General features: G+C 29.0%; 1 pseudogene across 1 annotated transcript; it reads right to left on the bottom strand.

Annotated features, from left to right (window-relative positions):
• Nucleotides 1-2,817: 2,817 nt before the first annotated feature.
• LOC149578791 ((R,S)-reticuline 7-O-methyltransferase-like) lies at nucleotides 2,818-4,362 on the bottom strand (annotated as a pseudogene). Its single transcript, XR_016356358.1, has 2 exons — nucleotides 3,522-4,362; nucleotides 2,818-3,413 (listed from the first exon to the last, which is right to left on the bottom strand). The product of XR_016356358.1 is annotated as a (R,S)-reticuline 7-O-methyltransferase-like (transcript).
• Between the last annotated feature and the right edge of the window lie 14,082 nt (nucleotides 4,363-18,444).

Below are 18,444 nucleotides of genomic sequence, written 5' to 3'. Positions count from 1 at the left end.
AAAATGTGTTGGAGAATTTTATAATTAATCAATATAAAACCATGACTATATTTTGGCAAATGGAGTGTCATATCAATTTGTGATTTCTCATATACATCTAGAAAACCTAGGTGAAATTAGAACTAATACTAGAAGAAATTACATATTGCATTCCGATACTATTATTTACTAAATTACCAATGCGTCTAACCACCATAGTTCACGAATTGGGGGAAAAATTTCCACTAAAAAACCTACTTCTAGACATTTCACTTTTGGCCATGCAATGTAAACAACAATATAAATAATTGAAGAAAGAAGTGGAAAAATTTAGAAAATGAGAATAACGAGGTTGAATAAAGAGATACAACATAGTTAAAATAACCTTTGTTTTATTATACATGAGGAAACCATCTTCTTTGTATGATAGTTTTAGGGTACTATTTATTCTTTGGAAAATAATTAAGGTAGTACTAGAAGGGAAATTGGATATAAAAATGATCACATGAGTTTACGGAGGACTATGTGAGAAGTGTTCCCAATAGTCTGAATTAGATGCGGAATTTTATTTACATGGTTTTTTCATGGGGTATTTTCCATAATCATTTCTTAATCTTTATGTAGGTGAACTCAATTTTTTTACATTTTTCATCAGTTGTAAATCAACTTGAATGGGAAGAAAAGATAGAAAGGTATAGAGATGTACAAAGAGGACAATGACTTCCCATTAGGGATGAATTCCTTAAATATATGGTATTCACATGTAGATATAATGTCATCTCTAAAATGATTAATATTGTTCTAATGTATGAATATAACCTCACTACAAGTATCAAAGCACTCATAGGTGTACACAATTATTTTCCATATGGTGCTTTGATAACAAAAAAAGAAAGTTTCAATTCAAAACCAATGCCAATATGGAGAAGAGAACCTAATTTGTCTCCCACTAATATAGATTGGAGTAATTTGTCTCCCACTAATATAGATTGGAGTATTATAATGGCCAGACATGTGATTATCATAATTGATGAAGAATAAAGATAATGGATATGAATGAGGTTCAAACATCCTTTGATAATCATGCCTTCACCACAATGTAATGCACAACTAATTTTATTAATTGGAGAGAAAGAGTAACCAAATGTTAGGGATATGCATATCAATACACTTATCAAGAGTATAGATTTTCAATATTTAATATGGTACTCTACATTAAAGAAATCAAGAAAAACGTGACAAACTAACCATGAGGTCAGTTGACAATAGGAGAGGGAGAAATGATGAGCACAATCTATGACATTTTTGAATAAACACTTATATTACTTTGTTAATTTTAGTATACTTGTTCAACTCATTTTGCACTTCTATTTTTACTTTTAAATTGTTATTATGATTAATTAATTAGGAACACTATTAGGAATGTATATATTTTTATTACACATAATACCTTTTGAATTAAATATGTAGATTGGAAGTAATTTATTTAATTGCACGTGTAAATCTAGATTGATACAATTTATAGTTGTTGGAGTGGATTCATAGATGAATTTTGTGTTTCATAGTTTGAAGAGTAATTTCATTCTATTATAGATTCAATCATTTTGTAGAACATTAGAAGATTTGTTACTAATTAAGAACGTTGTTGGAAGTTCAAATTTTGCATAAAAGATTTATTGTAGCATGTTTATAGAATTTAGATCTCATTTTGTATGTGTGCTCAAAATAAAATCTTAGATTTCACTTTATGCACTTATAATATGTTTTGTTCAAAATTTGGGAGGTATAAGACAACCTATAATCCCTTTGATTACCTCTGGAAGGAATCAAATCTTAACTCACTTGTTTTTAACTATGTTGAAATATGAGTTATCACTCAACAATACTTTCTAAAACCACTCTTAATGAGGATTCATTTATGAAAGGAGCTTTATTATCATTCATTTATGTATCCTAACATGCATGTATTTCCAAAATCCTTAAAAAGACTTTATATTGCATCCTCTTGAGATTATTATCATGGGCTTCAACAAGTTTAATCATTTTTTAAAGTAACATGTTAGGTCTGATTTCCAATATTTTCCCTCATAATATTGGAGACTTAGATCTCTTGTAAGGTTGAGAACTACACTTATCCTGATTCTTTCTCCTTTTTAGACCACTTGTGCCCTTCTATTAAGGTTGACATATGAATTTCCCTTATTATTCCTCCTTTTTAGACCACATGTGAATATCCATGTATAATTGTAAGAACTAAATAACAACTAATCTAACTATACAATTCTACACTCTAACCTAACCCTAATGAGATTGAGAATACCCTCTTTACTATTTTAAAATAAATTTATAATTGTATAATCACTTTCCAATTTGTATTAACATTCCCAACTTAATGAATTGTTGCTCTCATTTCACAAACACCTTAGTTATTCTAAAGATTTTTATTTATTTGTTTATATTTAGTTAATCGTTCCATTTTCATATTTCCACTATTGAAACATCTTGATTATGATTTCATAGCAGATTTAATAAGCATATAATATTCTTAATAAATAATATAAAGTTTGAAATTTTAATTTTTCTAATTTTAAAAATAAATATATTTAATATTAAATAATAAGAATAATTTAGAAAGCTATTTTAAAAAGATTTTTGATACAAATGTATATTTTAAAATTTGAAATAAATCAACAATTAATGATATTAAATTAAATTTAACAACATTGAATTGTAATAAATAAATAAAAAAATCAAAATATATTAGATAAGCATTCACAATTTAACTGTTTATCAAATATATTATATTTTTACAAATTTGAGTCAAACACTTAAATTATAATTACATTATATTAATATAAGTTCTTGAGTCCCACACCTAAATTATAATTACATTATATGAATATAAGTTCTTGGCAATCAAATCAATATCTTAACTGGCAGACTGAAACTATTGACTAATAGTGGCTAAGAGTGGGCCTCTTAGCCAATAGTTGGGGCCCCTGCATTGATGTCAAACTATTGATTAAGAGTGGCTGGACTCACTTTCAACCACTATTAGTTAATGGTTCGAATGTGCCCGCTGGAACCGCTAGAAAGAACGAATCCATCTATCCGTAAAAGGATAACCATAGCGGCTAACAAGGAAAAGCTTCAATTACAGACCGGAGAGGTGGTACGACAATAAAATTGAAACCAGGAAATCCTGCTTCGACTAATATATTCTTCCACTCCTCCTCACTTCTCTCTTTCCTACCTGGGAAGTACGCAATCATTAGCAGATCAAACACAAGACCCATACTTGGATCCATCTCTGTCCTCTCTCGGACGTCCAGAACAACATCCACAATTATCGCCTTCCCACTCTCAGGAATCGCCTTTCTGCACCGCTTCAGAATCTTTACGCAATCCTCGTCCCCCCAGTTATGCATTATCCACTGTAATATTTCAAGGAAATAAACGAAAAAATCCAGAGAAAAAAACACACAAAAAAACAAAAGAACCCCATTTTGCACAAAAGCAAACACCAGACTCGATCCACCGACCTTCATGAATACAGCGTCTGCGGATGGAACCTCTTTGAACATGTCCCCTGCCACATGCTTCGCCCATGAAAAGAAAAAAAATACATTTTGAGCCCATGAAAGAGAAGGGAAGTCCATTTACGAAAAATTAATCATCCCCGGGAAGTGTGGAGCCGTAGCTCTGACGTGGGGAAGATCGTAATTGATGCCATTTATTGTCGGATAGGCTTTCACGACCTCTGTCAGAGTTGCTCCGATGCCGCCCCCAACGTCGACCAAGGAATTTAATCCCTGATATCCCTCGTATTTAGACAAGATGGCCTTTATTACGATGCGGGCGGTGCCTGCCATGGCTTTGTTGAAGAGGTCGCTGTACTCTGGGTGCGCCGCCGCGTAGTCCCAGACGTGGACGCCGTGAGCCTTCTTGAAAGCCACGCCGCCTTCGAGAACGCACTCGTTCAAATGGTGCCACGGCGCCGCGTTCTGCACGTCCTTCAGCATGAGTAGCATCGCACTCATTGTGAGCGACGGCGCCGCCGCGCCGCCTTTCACTAACCGCTTAGAAGTTGGCGTTAGCCCGTATTTCAACTCCACGTCCACTTCGGCCCTGAGGAAATTCTTGGCGACGAGGAAGCGCAGGATTCTGAAGAGGCAATCGACGTCGGGCTTTTCGCTGGGAAGCTCCGCCGCAATTTGGGAGACGGAGAGCGTTTCATTGGGACCGTGGCGCGCAATGATGTCGGGGATTCCGAGCAAAACGACGGATTTGACTGACCAACGACTCGACGAACGCGAATGTGTATTTCCACGCCTCCGCTTGTCCGGCGAGTTGTTCTTCCTCGGTCTCGAACATTCCATCCATAGTTCCAACTTTGAGAAACTTCCAATCGTTGAGATATAATGGCTTAAGAGGTCCAAGGCTTAGGCTGGGGTCTTATGGGCACCCGCTTGCTTAAAAATAAAGTGGGTGCCATGAGCTTTTGTAGGAACATTTAAAGGGGAGCAGTTCCATGGATATTATATATAAATCTGTTTTAAAAAAAAGGTTCTTAAATTGAAGGAAATATTAAAAATATAAATTGTTGTTTTTTAAATTTTCGGCAGGATGATTTTAATTTGGAAGGAAAATGAAAGGTAGGTTCTTGCCAAATGGTAGAATTCTTCCCTAAATAGTAGGGGCTATTTCCAGCCCCCACTTTTTGCATCCACTCAACTAAAAAGTAGGGGCTCCTAGTTAATAGGAAAAGATTCCAAATTAAGCTTTAGCCTCCACAAAATATTATCATGGGACCTCCAACTCCTTAAATATAGAGCCCAAGCCCCCACCATGGGACCCCAAGGTTATGGTATAATATGGCATTATGCATTCATGTTAATGCTAATATGACATTAACTTGACCAATCAAATCAAAGAATTTAAAAGTTTATATGCAAACTTACAATGTTTATCTCTATTTTTCATTTTTTCTTATTTTATAAATGACATTTGGTACTCATTCTATTGGTCCATACTAATTTTTAGTAGGGAGAAAATCAATTTTCCTTAACAAAAATTCACATATTTTTCCCAACAACAATGATGTCATGCATTAATGATAGCTTTATCTTTTTCACAATTGTAACAAATTGATTAAAATTTCCAAAAAGTAATTATTTTATCTTCCACCTCACTACCTAAGACATAAATGCATGTCTAATCAACAATAATAACTAAATCAATTTTCTTATCAAAGATTATAAAAATATCAATTTATTAATTTTAACATCTTGTAAGTTTAAGTTTATTTAAAATCTTACTTAAAAACTAATTATCATATCATTTTAAAATACATTTATTTAATTTTTTCTTTACAATAGTTTAAAATTATTTTATTCTAATTTTAAAATTAATTTTTATTCTAAATTATAATTAAATTAATAAATTAAAAAAAAATAAAAATTTAAGAATATAATTATTTGATAAATTTGTACTAAAAATATTTATAAATTTTGTTACAAAAAAAAAATTAAATTTAGTTTTTAATGTTTCATATTTTCTATTTTAAATATATTTATTAGTTTTACATTGTCCCTTACCTTTGTCAATCGTAAAATGCTAATTTTTTTCACACTATGTTTAACTAGCTATTTTTTTCAGTTTTGTTTTAATTTTTTTTGCGTTTAAAAATTTGTAAAACTAATATTGTTCTTCAAACTTACTAACTCTTTTGTTGGTTTGGATAAATAGTCAACAATTTATTTTTAAAATTTAATATTTGAATTTATATTGGAAAAGGTAGAAACAAATACTTCATTGATTTAACTCAATTTTGTAATTGTTATTTAAATATTTCTTAAAATAACATAATCTTTTTTTTGTTAATTTTCTTCCAACTATCTTTATTTAGTGTCCCTATAATAACATGTCATTCTCTCTTTTAAATCTCTTCATATCCTTTGTATTCTTCATTTCTATCTATAAATCTCTATTATCATTATCTCTCTTTTCAATCTATCTTCATATATATAAATCTTCATTTTCCTTCTTTTCTAAATATTATGACAAATATATCTCTTATAACTCTCTCTTCATATATTTTACTCTCTAATTTCCTTTTTTCCTAACTATTGGCAGGACCTTTGACGCAATGCATCTCTTGTCATAAATGATAATCAAAATCCTAATTTTAACCATGATACTAACCATCATAACTATTTAATGTTATTTATTATTTAATAAATATGCCACCATCTAATAATAAATAATAAATTTGTGTAGTGCATAAAAGTATAATTTTAAAAATAAATCATTACAATTAAAAGTAATAATATAATATTATGTAAATTAAAAATCATTTATTATTTAATTAATATGCCTACTATCTAATAACAAATAATAAATTTGTGTAGTTCATAAAAGTATATATATATATATATATATATACATATATATATATATATATATATATATACATATATATATATATATATATATATATATACATATATATATATATATATATATATATATATACATATATATATATATATATAATCATTAAAATCAAAATTGATAATATAATATTATGTAAATTAAAAATCATTTAAAAATATGATTATACTTCAATAATTCAATAAATTGAAAAAATCATATATTAGTGTAATTTATATTAATTTTAATTATTCTATTATAATGTGTTGTGAAATTTGAATATTATAAACAATGAATATGCTAGCTTACTTAAATCTCATACATTAAAAATATATAAAATATTTATTATGTATATATTATAATATACTATATTAAATTATGTTATATAGTGTTAATATTAAAAAGAAATAGTACCATAAGATAATTAATTTATTATTATTATTTTAAAAATTAAATTAATTACTAATTAACAAATCATAGTTTTTTTTTTTTAATTTAATTCAATAAACTTCAAGAAATTCTAATTTCAATTTCAATTTATAAAAAAAAAAAACTTATGTTTCAATAAAAATTATTGGTGCCTATCCTTATTAAATTATCTGTCAAATCAGTTTTCAAGACATCAAAATCTTTTTTTTTTGGAATTGAGTGATTGTGCAGTATGAAAAATAGTTCTATAACTCATTCATATTTACGTTATAGTTAATAATGAAAAATAGTTCTAAAAATTATTCATATTTACGTTATAGATAATAATTATTAATAAGATTCGCTTGGAAAATATAGCAATTCCATTTATTTGGAGGAAAGTGAATGGGGGAGGCATTGAATAGATGCATTCATAAAGGATTCATGAAACTGTAAAATAGACACGCAATGACCATCTTTTCAAACATGTCACATATTGAGGGAAAAGTGGAACAAAAATAGCTTGTGAGAAATAGACTCCATCGAAATGATAGAGAACCACTCTACAGACAAGATCATTTCAATGGTCTTGAAAGATATTTTATAGAATTTCAACCGTTGTTTAACAATCCTAAGTTATTTTCCTCAGTATAGTACTTATCCACATTTGAAAAAGGTCTTAAAATGATGTAGTAGGGGAAGACATCTAGTAGCCACCCATTTTTTAATGACTATTATGTGTGTTGTTATAGATTCCCCTTTAATTATCGCTTTAAAATGACTCTTTTAGACCACCTTGCACTCTATAAGTTCTACAAAGAGCTTCATGACTGCAAAAAAAATGAAAGGTTAGCTTTAAGCTCTTTAGCCACCTAGGAATGTTAACTAAAAAAATCAACAAATTTTGTCATACAAATTAGGAGTTCTAGGTGCACGAAGTTTGCGTGGGCATCTACTAGGTCTCTTCCCCTAGTGTAGTGTTGTTATTAATCACGATCAGAGAAACCATGATTACTTTGTGTGCACTTGTCCTTATGTTAAAATGTCACAAATTATTTTTTTTGTTTTGTGGCTCATCATTGGTCATTTTTTGATCTATTAAGCATATGAAACATGCAAAATATTTTTTGAACCTTTAATGATCACTTCACTTATTTTTTGTTAACCCCATTAGGTACATGATAAGTAGGTACATAAATAACACAAACCCATACTATTAAGGACTAAATATATCATATGGTCAAGCTACCAACTGCTAGAATAGAGTTTTAAATTACAAAGTAAGTTGGTTTTCTCTATAAAGATAGGAACCTGGTTGAAATAGAGGCCACTTTCTCCATGGATTCTAATTGATAGCTAAAGGAATTTAAAGGACAAATGGGATGGGAATGAGTGAAGGGATTACTTAAAATACAAACAGAGGAGATGAACTCGGTAGTCATGGGGGTTATTATGGTTCACCTTTAGGAAAGGGCAATAAAAAGGTGAACTAGCTTTGATGTGATCTTAGTCTTCATTGTATGGGGGCTGAAATTGAATAAGAGCACCTATGAAGTGGGAAATATAGTGCAAGCCTTGTTTGTAGAGGATATGTTAGGTGGGCTGGAATCAATTCTGGAATGGTTGATTCTAGGCATAGGGAAAGATTTAAGAAATTATTTTGTAGATGAAGATGATGCACGATGCTTCAGATATATGACCTTTCTGCATTGGAAGGCCACGGTAGATAAAATCTTGATGTATCAGAAAACATACGAAGCATGGCAGAGAATCATGAGAGTTGGGGCATGTGGAATGGGAAGAGCGAGCAGTGGTTGTGGAGCCATGGAGGAATGTCCCTCATCATAGAAGGAGTAGCAGAGGATCATGGTCTAGATCAGGTGGAGACTAAATACTGACTAAGGAGGGTGGAGAATACACTATTTTGAAAAAGAAGACTATGTTGAACACCAAAGAAGGTGGTTGATGAAGGGTCAAAGTGTTTGGTGATGGAGCTTGTGAAAAGGTTAGATTAGCAAGAGTTAAAGTTTAAACCCAGTCCAATATGTAAAATAAAAAAAAGAAACAAGTTTTTATTTTTGTCAATGTTTCCGGCTAGTAGCCGAGGGATGAAGCAACACACGAGCGGGCAAAGCTCAAATTTTGATAATTTTGAAGAACATGTAAATCAAGTTCATTAATGATGTTTTTGGTAGAATCAAAATGTGAAAGAATTTATATGTTGTAATTATTATCTCAAATAGAGGGAGGGGTTGGTGGATGGATGTCAGTTTTTAGGAGGAAATTTTTGTAGGATGGAAGGACAAAAAGTGCAGTTGGTAGCTGGATCAAAAACAAGATAATGATGTCATGTATTTTGGTTTAAAATTAATAAAAATACTTATTATCGATAAAGAAAAGGGAAAATAATTATAAGTAGAAGAAATACTTATTTGTTTCTTACAAAAGTCCTCTAACCATCTTATCAAATTGAATTGTTTACCTTCTAGGTTGTATTAGTAAGAAAACACTGCCAACTCCTAGCATTCTATACATCAATTCTCACTGCATACTTATAACTAATTATTAGGATGCTTTCATTGATGGTATTTGGGAGTCTAGGAGATTTGATTTCCCTAATGGATACTTCCTAGTTGTCAAGATACCTAATTTTTTTAAAGCTATACTATATGTTGACCTAGGTGCAACAAGAGGATTTCTATATGTATGGTTGGGCTTAGGATTTAGACTATGAATGTTATTCTAGTTTATGGGTGCATGAATGACTCACTTGTGCAGAGGGATATAGAATTTAGGATTCCCTTAGACATGTCATCCTAAAGGAAGCTTGTTAGTTTCTGAGCTAAGATCAGGTCAAAGAAGTCTACAATTAGGATTTCAAGGGATTTTAGGGATCTTTTTGCAGTTTCTTTTATTTGTTATAGTGATGCATCCTTCTATCTGAGGCTTTTTGTAGTTAATAAAACTAGGGTTTTCTTGAGGGGATACCTTTTTCCTTGTGCTTTGAATATATAGACTTTCTTTCCCCTTTCGAATGTTGTGTTGCTTGGATTTTTGAAGATCTTCCGTATAGTAGCTTTGAGTATTTCATTTTTGAGAAGAAGTTTATGTGTTGCTTCCCTCTATCCTCCATCAAAGATTTTGTTCTACTAATTGAACTATTTTGGGCTTGGTTCAAAGTCTTTCCCTCCATTGTAGAATCAAATTCTAGAAGTAATTGTAGGGTTTCAAACTAGTTAGATGTCTAGAAGATGCTTGAACTTGCATATTTAGTTTTATTAAAGTATGAATTAAGTTTGTGATTCATTCATTTTGATTGTATGTTTCACCGTATTTGTGTATTTCATCATCACAGTATATATTGTCATTTATTTTTACCACTTTCATTTCTATTTCAATTCAAAATAGTATGAGAGTAGATTTCATTTGTATTCACCACATTTGCTATAATCTTTGCTTTAGGTATCAAATGTTCTTCCTAAGGGTCTATTTGGTTTGTGGAATTTAAAATTTTGGGATTTCTACAAACCTTGGTTTAGCCAAATCAAGGTTTTGCAAATCTTCATTCTGATTTTTGGGATTTTACTTGAACCATTTGTTTCACTCAGAAGATACATGTTAAGACAGATTTTTATGCGTAAGCTTGGAGTTGAAGGCAAATTTGAAAAAGTAGTCCAACCTATTGTTTTTACACTCCTTAAAAAACACAACTAGGTTTTTATTTTCAATTCCTACTTGCTAGTAGGAAGTTGGAAAACCTGGTTTTGAGGCAAAATTGGAAGTCCGGTATGCTAATTCTATTTTTTCAATTTTGAAACAAAGGCAAAAAATTTCAAATCTAGATTTTGAAAAGGCCAATTCTTGTCATCTTCTAGGAACCAAACGAACCCTAAGAGAATTTGTTGCCTCCATTTATTGGGCTCCTTTATTCTCTTTTTGCAATTTAATTATTCCTTATGTCTACTTCTTAATATTGTTTTTATCTTTTCAAATCTTCACTGCTTTTGTCTGCCTATTCTCTTTGATTTGAATTGTCACATACAATAGAATATTTCACATATTGCAGCCTTTGCTTTGGTCACCCTTAAACATCATACACTAACGGAATAATTTTGCAACCTTCACTCCAGCCACCCTTAAACATCACATACTAAGGGAAGAATTAAGCTTGGGAAAAAAAGTCAACTTTGACTATTTAACACTTTTGATTTAGGAATTAAGCTTAATGTGTGATGTTTAAGCCATTCCCTTTGTTCCTCTATGATTGATAAGAAAAATTTCCTAAAAAGCATATCGGATCTTGCAAATGCTTGATTTTGTAGGAAGAATACAGTTCAAGTTGGATAGGGGTGTGAAGTCTTTTCACATAAGGATTGATCAATGCTAATGAAAATTGTATATGCTTCACTCTGATTGGTTGCATGATGACACTACAAAGGTTTATGATCCATGGAGAATAGCAATGCTTGAGTAGTGCCAAGATTGAGCAGAATTGTAGATTATTGTAACATCAATGGTCAGGTGTGACTCTTCTAAGAATAACCTCGACCTATGGCAGAGGTTGTTGAAGAAATTTTTTTGATCAATGCAGATCTATAGACATGAATAATGCGGATTGGGATTGTATCAAGTCTCCACTGAAGGGATAGTTGTAGGTCAAAGCTTGGATCAATGATTGTGATCTTTGAGTAATCGATTAAAGATAGTCAATGCATGTTGGATCAACAATCTTAGTCACTAAGATGCCTTGAATGTGCCTGCATGGAGTATTTTGCAATTATTTTCTACTCTTTTTTCATAATCACCTTGACATTCATTATTAATGATTTTATATAATATATTACACTTTATAATGTATTATATGATATTTAATATAAGTATAATTATATATATATATATATATATATATATATATATATATATACAATAAAAGTTTTAATATAAATTTATTTAATAATTATAATATTTAATGTGAATTTAATTTATTACCTTATCTATTAATTATTATATATTATAATGTAATATTTCTTTTCTTAAATAATTTAATTAATGATGCTTGTACACACACACACACACACAAAATATAATACAATAAATTATATAATATAAATTAATCTAACATGGTCCTCTACATCTATCAAAAGGTAAAATTACATGATACTCAAAGGTATAAATTATATTTAGTTGTATCCATTATATTTACTCTTAAATAATACCTTAAAAATAAATCAAATATGAAATTTGAGTAAAATAATCAACTTAAAATTAAATAAATGATTTATATCAAAATATTATAGTCAACCAAATATAAATATTAGAAAATAATAATGAAGCAAATATACATAATAACAAGTGCCACATAGTGATGAGTTATAGTTAATAGATTAATTAAAAATGAGATTAATTTTACTTACCATTAAATTGTATGAAGTTTTCTTATAATAAATATTTGCAATCATATTGCATTAGCAAGAAAATAGAAATACTTTAATTCTCATAATAGATCAAATACTAAGATCAAAATATTTATGATTAAAAAATTTATTGTTTAATAAAAAACTAGAAAATATAAAATAAAATTATTTTTAAAATAACATTACCCTTCATGAATTAAATCTAAAATGGTATGATAATTGTGTATAAAAAATTAAAGATTTTTTAAAAAACAAATTATATTCCAATTTATGACATGAGTGTCAATGTTAAAAAAATTAAATGAGTGTAATTTATTTTTAATTAGCATAATTTTATGTTTTTAGTACAAATTTGTTTTTGTACATTTTTATTTAGGGATATATGAACGTAACTCCCTTTCAGCATGAATTTAGTTGGATAAATTGCAATATGGAGAACCTCCAAAAAAAAAAACTCCTATAATGCAAAATCAATTTAGCAAATCATATAATTTATATTTCCATTATTCAATAATAGTAACTTATGACTAGTGGAATCTAATATAGTTTGTGGAGAAGTGAATACAATAGCAACAAGTACAACAAGTGTCACGTAGTGGTTGTACTTGTCGCTATAACTATAGCTAATAAAATGAATATATTTTATATATAGTTAGAAAAAATAAAATTTGGACTAATCTAACTAACCAAATTCTAATTAAAAAATGAATTGAAGACAACTAACTAAACTATGATAGTTACAAATATGAAAGAAAATACTTTAATGTGGTAAAGTATGTGAAATATTAAAAAGATATAAATTTTATGTGATAGGCTATTATTAACTAAATTAAAAATAGTTATTCTAATAGTAAAAAAATTGTAGATAACTAAACTATTGATTAAACAAAATATGAAATTTTAAAAAGATTCCTTACAGAATAAATTTTGTTTCTATCCTACAATATAAGATTTGGAGATGCTTTGTTCCACCCTATAAAAAAGATTGAATTATAATTTTGACATATTAAAAAAAATTACAAAAGAAAGGGAATTGTTTTTAATAAATTGTACTAAACCTAAACATTTTATTACTAACAAGAGCTTGCGTATAATAATAATGTTTTGTGGGAATCTAATTTTGGCATTGACTTTAAGATGATTTTGGAGAAAAAATAAAAATAAGGGATTTAACATTGTGAAAGATGTTTAAATTATTTAAATTGATATATTCTTATTAATATGATAGATTATTATTTAAAAAAATAAAAATTAAATAATTACTAGTGTACTCAATAAAAAACATATCAAATAATTGGTATATTATATAATTATATTTTTATTTTTAATAATATATTATTATTGTATTTAAACTTTTTATGATATATTATATTATTTATCTTTAGGAAAACATTGACATTGTTAATTAGACTACATTTCAACTTTAATGGAATTTTCATTTAATCTTTTCTCAATAACAGTTTAATATTTTAAGCTTTTAAAAATACTTATATTTAATTAAGAATCACTTTATTTATCACCATATGGTTACTTTTTTATTGGATATTATTTATAAAATATTATTAGGAAGCTTAATTTATTTGGTGAAAATCTTCTATAGTTAATATATAATTAAAATTAATGAAATATTAAATTAATAAATCAACATAATTTAGTAATTGTATATAGTGAATAAGATAACTTTCAACTAAACTAAAAAAATTTTAAAAATTAATTAAAAAGTTTTGGAAAGAAATTAGAATTTATTAAAATATTATATTACTATTAAGAATTAATGGCTAGCTAAAATTTGGCCAAAAAAAATGTAATATGGAGGGCCTCCAAAAAAGTGCTCCTATAACACAAAAGCTATCAAACAAATAGTATTTGAGTTATATAAATTTTATAGTATAAAAAATTTATAAACAACTATAAAAGCTTTACAAGTATTTAACTTATACAATAATAGTTACACTTGATTGGTTCAAAATAACATAACAATTACACTAACTTGGAACAAGTGAATGCAATAGTATCTTGTGTATGACAAGTACAATAATAGTGACATTAGAATAAGAATAAAAATAATCATAATCTATAATGTCCCTCTATTTATTAATATGTATCACCCAAAAGTTAATATTTAAATCTATTACTTTAAGAAAAATTAGAAAATAATGCTTTATCATTATTTAGTAGATTTTATCTCATATTTTTCTTCCTATACAAATGGAAATGGAGGTGCATATATTATAAACAACTTTGACTCTTCCCATTTTAACTCTTATAAATAAGTAGATGATAACTATTCTTAAAAAATTTAAAAGAAAGTGGAAGTGGAAAGTGCTTATATAATAATTACTTACTATACATTAAATTTGTGTATTATTACTCAATATATATATATATATATATATATATATATATATCTGTGTGTGTGTGTATATATATATGTATATATACATATATACATATATATACATATATACATATATGTATATACACATCTATGTATACATATATGTATATACACATATATGTATATACATATATGTGTATATACATATATGTATACATAGATGTGTATATACATATATGTATACATAGATGTGTGTATATATATATACGTACATATATGTATATATATATGTACATATATATATATGTATATATATATATATATATGTACATATATATATATGTATATATATATATGTACATATATATATATATATATATATATATATATACATATATATATATGTACATATATATATATATATATATATATATGTACATAGATGTACATATATCTATATATATATATACATATATATACATATATGTACATATATATGTATGTATGTATGTATGTAAGCATGAATATTGATGACATTCTTTTGGAGGAGTATCCTAAGCATTGTTAGGGCATGTGGAGATTGGTAACCTGATTGATATGTTGCATTCATGATTGTGTTTGTCATTGATGACAACATAGTATTGTATCTATGAAAACTATCAGAGTAGAAGATAGAGATCAAGGTCGTATGGACAAATGTTTGATGTTTAGGTCAAGCATGGTTGAGGACATGTTCTACACTATGTCTTGATGAAGAGGTTAAGTGCACATCAAGTAAGTCAAAGACTCATAGAAGACATTTGATTTACAGAGAGAAGTGTAGAGATAGAGTATCTGATAAGTAGTTTCTAATGATTGGATTGTATCTCCTAAAAGAGATAGAATCAGAATATGCAATGTTATATAATGACAAAGGATAGTTTAATAATGACATTAGCAAGTGCACAAGTTCTGGAGTTGCACGTGTGAGAAATTCTAAAGATTGCAAGTTGATAGCATTATTTGATTGTGAAATAATTAATTATCTTAATGTGGTCCCATTATAATTAATTGGGAAAGCCTTAGGGCTGACTCAAGGAATTTTTTTGAGGACAAGGTATAAAGGAAGGAGATTTTCCTATTGGTAAAGTGAGTGTTGGATATGAATTGCAATTAAGGAGTGTGAATAAGAGCATAGTATTTGGTAAATGTGAGTAAGTGATCCAAGGGATTATTCGATGTGAAGTTGGTGATCTAGTATCGAGATCTGAAGAAGTAGAGCTGTCTGGTTGATAGAGAAGAGAAAGAGGAAGCTCAAGTACACTTAAATTCTATTAGTTTTCAAGGAATAATACATAAATCATTTGGATAGTGGGTTCATTCTTCTTTCCCTTGAATCCATTTGAACAATGGGTCCATATGTCTTCCACAACTCCTAACAGGGTTGGAATCTCCTAATAGTGATTCATAGTCTCCTAACAAGGATTGATGTGTACTAAATGTTTTTATTGACTCCTAACAAGTTCCACCCTATAATAAGAAATATTTATATTATTACATCATCTTGTGGGTGCCATTGCTACTGGGGTTTTCCTTTTGATCAAGGGTTTCCCTAGTTAACCTATCTAGTGTTATTGTTTATGAGTATCTTGTTATGATTGTCGATTATATTGCTCATATGGTTAAGGATTAATAAGGTTGATAATTTTTATAACAGTGTTGAATTATTTAGAATAACTAAGAGGGGGGGAGTGTGAATCAGTTATCCGAGGTCTAGATGTACAATTAAAACTTTTTACAACTCAGTGAACCCATATCCATAAAACATTTTCATCATGCATGCATCCAATAGATTATGCAATCACTTAAACTTGTAGGTTACTGTCAAATCAATTTACAGAAATGTAAGCATGAACCATAATAGATTCAATAACACATTTGACACAATGATTTAATGTGGAAACCCAATTTGGAAAAAATCACTAGTAACATGCTACCCATTCTCACTCTTCTGAAGTGATGCCCAGTGAAAGGCCAACCTTGTTAAAGTTTATAATACACACTATTAAATTTGAGCCAATTAAACGATTTCAATCACCCTATTAGGAGTGAGCCTTGTTAGAGGACTTTAGATCATTCACTTGGAATTTCACCTAGTTAAAGGATTTACAAATAACTGTCAGGTCAACCTTGATGAAAAGGATTTACCCTAGACCAATACAATGATTAGAGAGTAATAGTAAGGCTTGATTTGATAACAACTTAAAACTTCATTTGTAGATTAAACATCTCTATTTCAGTACTCTATTTTGCTTGGCTTTCACACTCTTCAGCTCTGACAGCTTGTTTACCCTTCAAGCATCCATACCCTTAAGCCTTCTTGCTTTGTTTTCCAATGCAGTCTCTTCTCTTAGGTCACTAAATAAAGAAAATACCCTAGACTCATTATCTTCCTTAGGTTCTCACACATCAACTCTTTCTTCTGACCAACCATCTCTATGTAACAAAACTCAGTTGTGGAAAAAACTTCCTACACTAATCCCTTAAGGAAAGTATTGTGAAAATTCCTATAAAATCCTTACAATTTTAGATTCATTATTATGTAAACAATAATATTGTAGTCAACCATAGATACAAAAAATAAATAGAGAAAGAAAACACATAAACACAAAGATATGCTGATGGGGAAAAACCTTACGATAAAATAGCCGGCCCCTTCAAAACCTAGACAATGTATTATCTTCAACACAAAAGATTACAAAACACTTACAATGCAAGTTCTTTAAGGAGAACAATAATATAGAAGAGGCAATCCAATACCAACATACCATACCAACAATACACTTTCTCACTCTCTAGTCTACAACCCTAAAAATGCTTATATCATGTGTGTGATTTGGAGACTCAAGTGTGCAATAGTCAATGATCAATTGCCATGTGTCTTCAAATTTTCACCCATCATCAAATCTTCCATAGATAGCTCTTACACATCATAAGAATTCGTCATAACTATTTCAACCATGATCTCTTTACACACAACTCAAGATGTCGATACATACAAATGGAGTTACACATCAACATGCCAACTAGACATGTACACTCACACTTAATTAGATTATTTGTAAAAAATATATTTACAAAAAAAAAAAAATGAATTATCCAAGGTTGAGACACCTTATTCCTAACACTTTATTAATAAAGAATTAAGATATTTTTCTATTCCAACCTCCATCGTCCAGTTTAGGATTAGGTTGGATTAGATAGGATTCAAAAAATCTACCCCTCATTTCATTTCATTCCCTTCTAGAAACTTCTCCTTGATTCCTCTTTGAATTCACCTCAAAATAGTTCATCTTGGATTCTATGCCACTAGCTCATCAATCTTATCTTCCACATGATTCACACAATCCAAAAAAAAAACTTGTTAGCTCAGATTCTTTAAATTCTTGATCTTTTTCATAATGATAACACTTGTTATTAACTAGCTTTTGATGCTTAGAACATACTATGTTGCTCGGCATCCATTGTTAAAAACTCGACATGAACTATAGTTTATTGGTGCTTGACATCAACTAAACTTTACTTGGCTTACACTGTTTCACTCAACTTACATTGAAATTGACATTTCTCATCTCTAACTAATTTTTTGCTCAGCTTGCACTAACTTTTCTCGACACCTACTATCCACTCGGTCAAGTTTGGCCAAAAAACTCTATTTAGCTTGTTCTTTTGAACTTACTTAGTGTAACCAACCTTTGCAACCTTAAGTATATTATCAATGCACTATAATATCATTGTCTTAACTGATCCTTGTACTCTTTTTTATATCATAACTCAACCTTTCCTCTAGGTGCTATTCTTACCACTTTTGATCAAATCCTATTCATCAATCAA

This window comes from Cupressus sempervirens, chromosome 1 (genome assembly GCF_028749045.1).
Source record: "Cupressus sempervirens isolate cs-2001-9-10 chromosome 1, ASM2874904v1, whole genome shotgun sequence".
In the NCBI taxonomy this organism is placed as follows: domain Eukaryota; kingdom Viridiplantae; phylum Streptophyta; class Pinopsida; order Cupressales; family Cupressaceae; genus Cupressus; species Cupressus sempervirens.
This window is presented reverse-complemented; position numbering and strand designations above follow the sequence as displayed.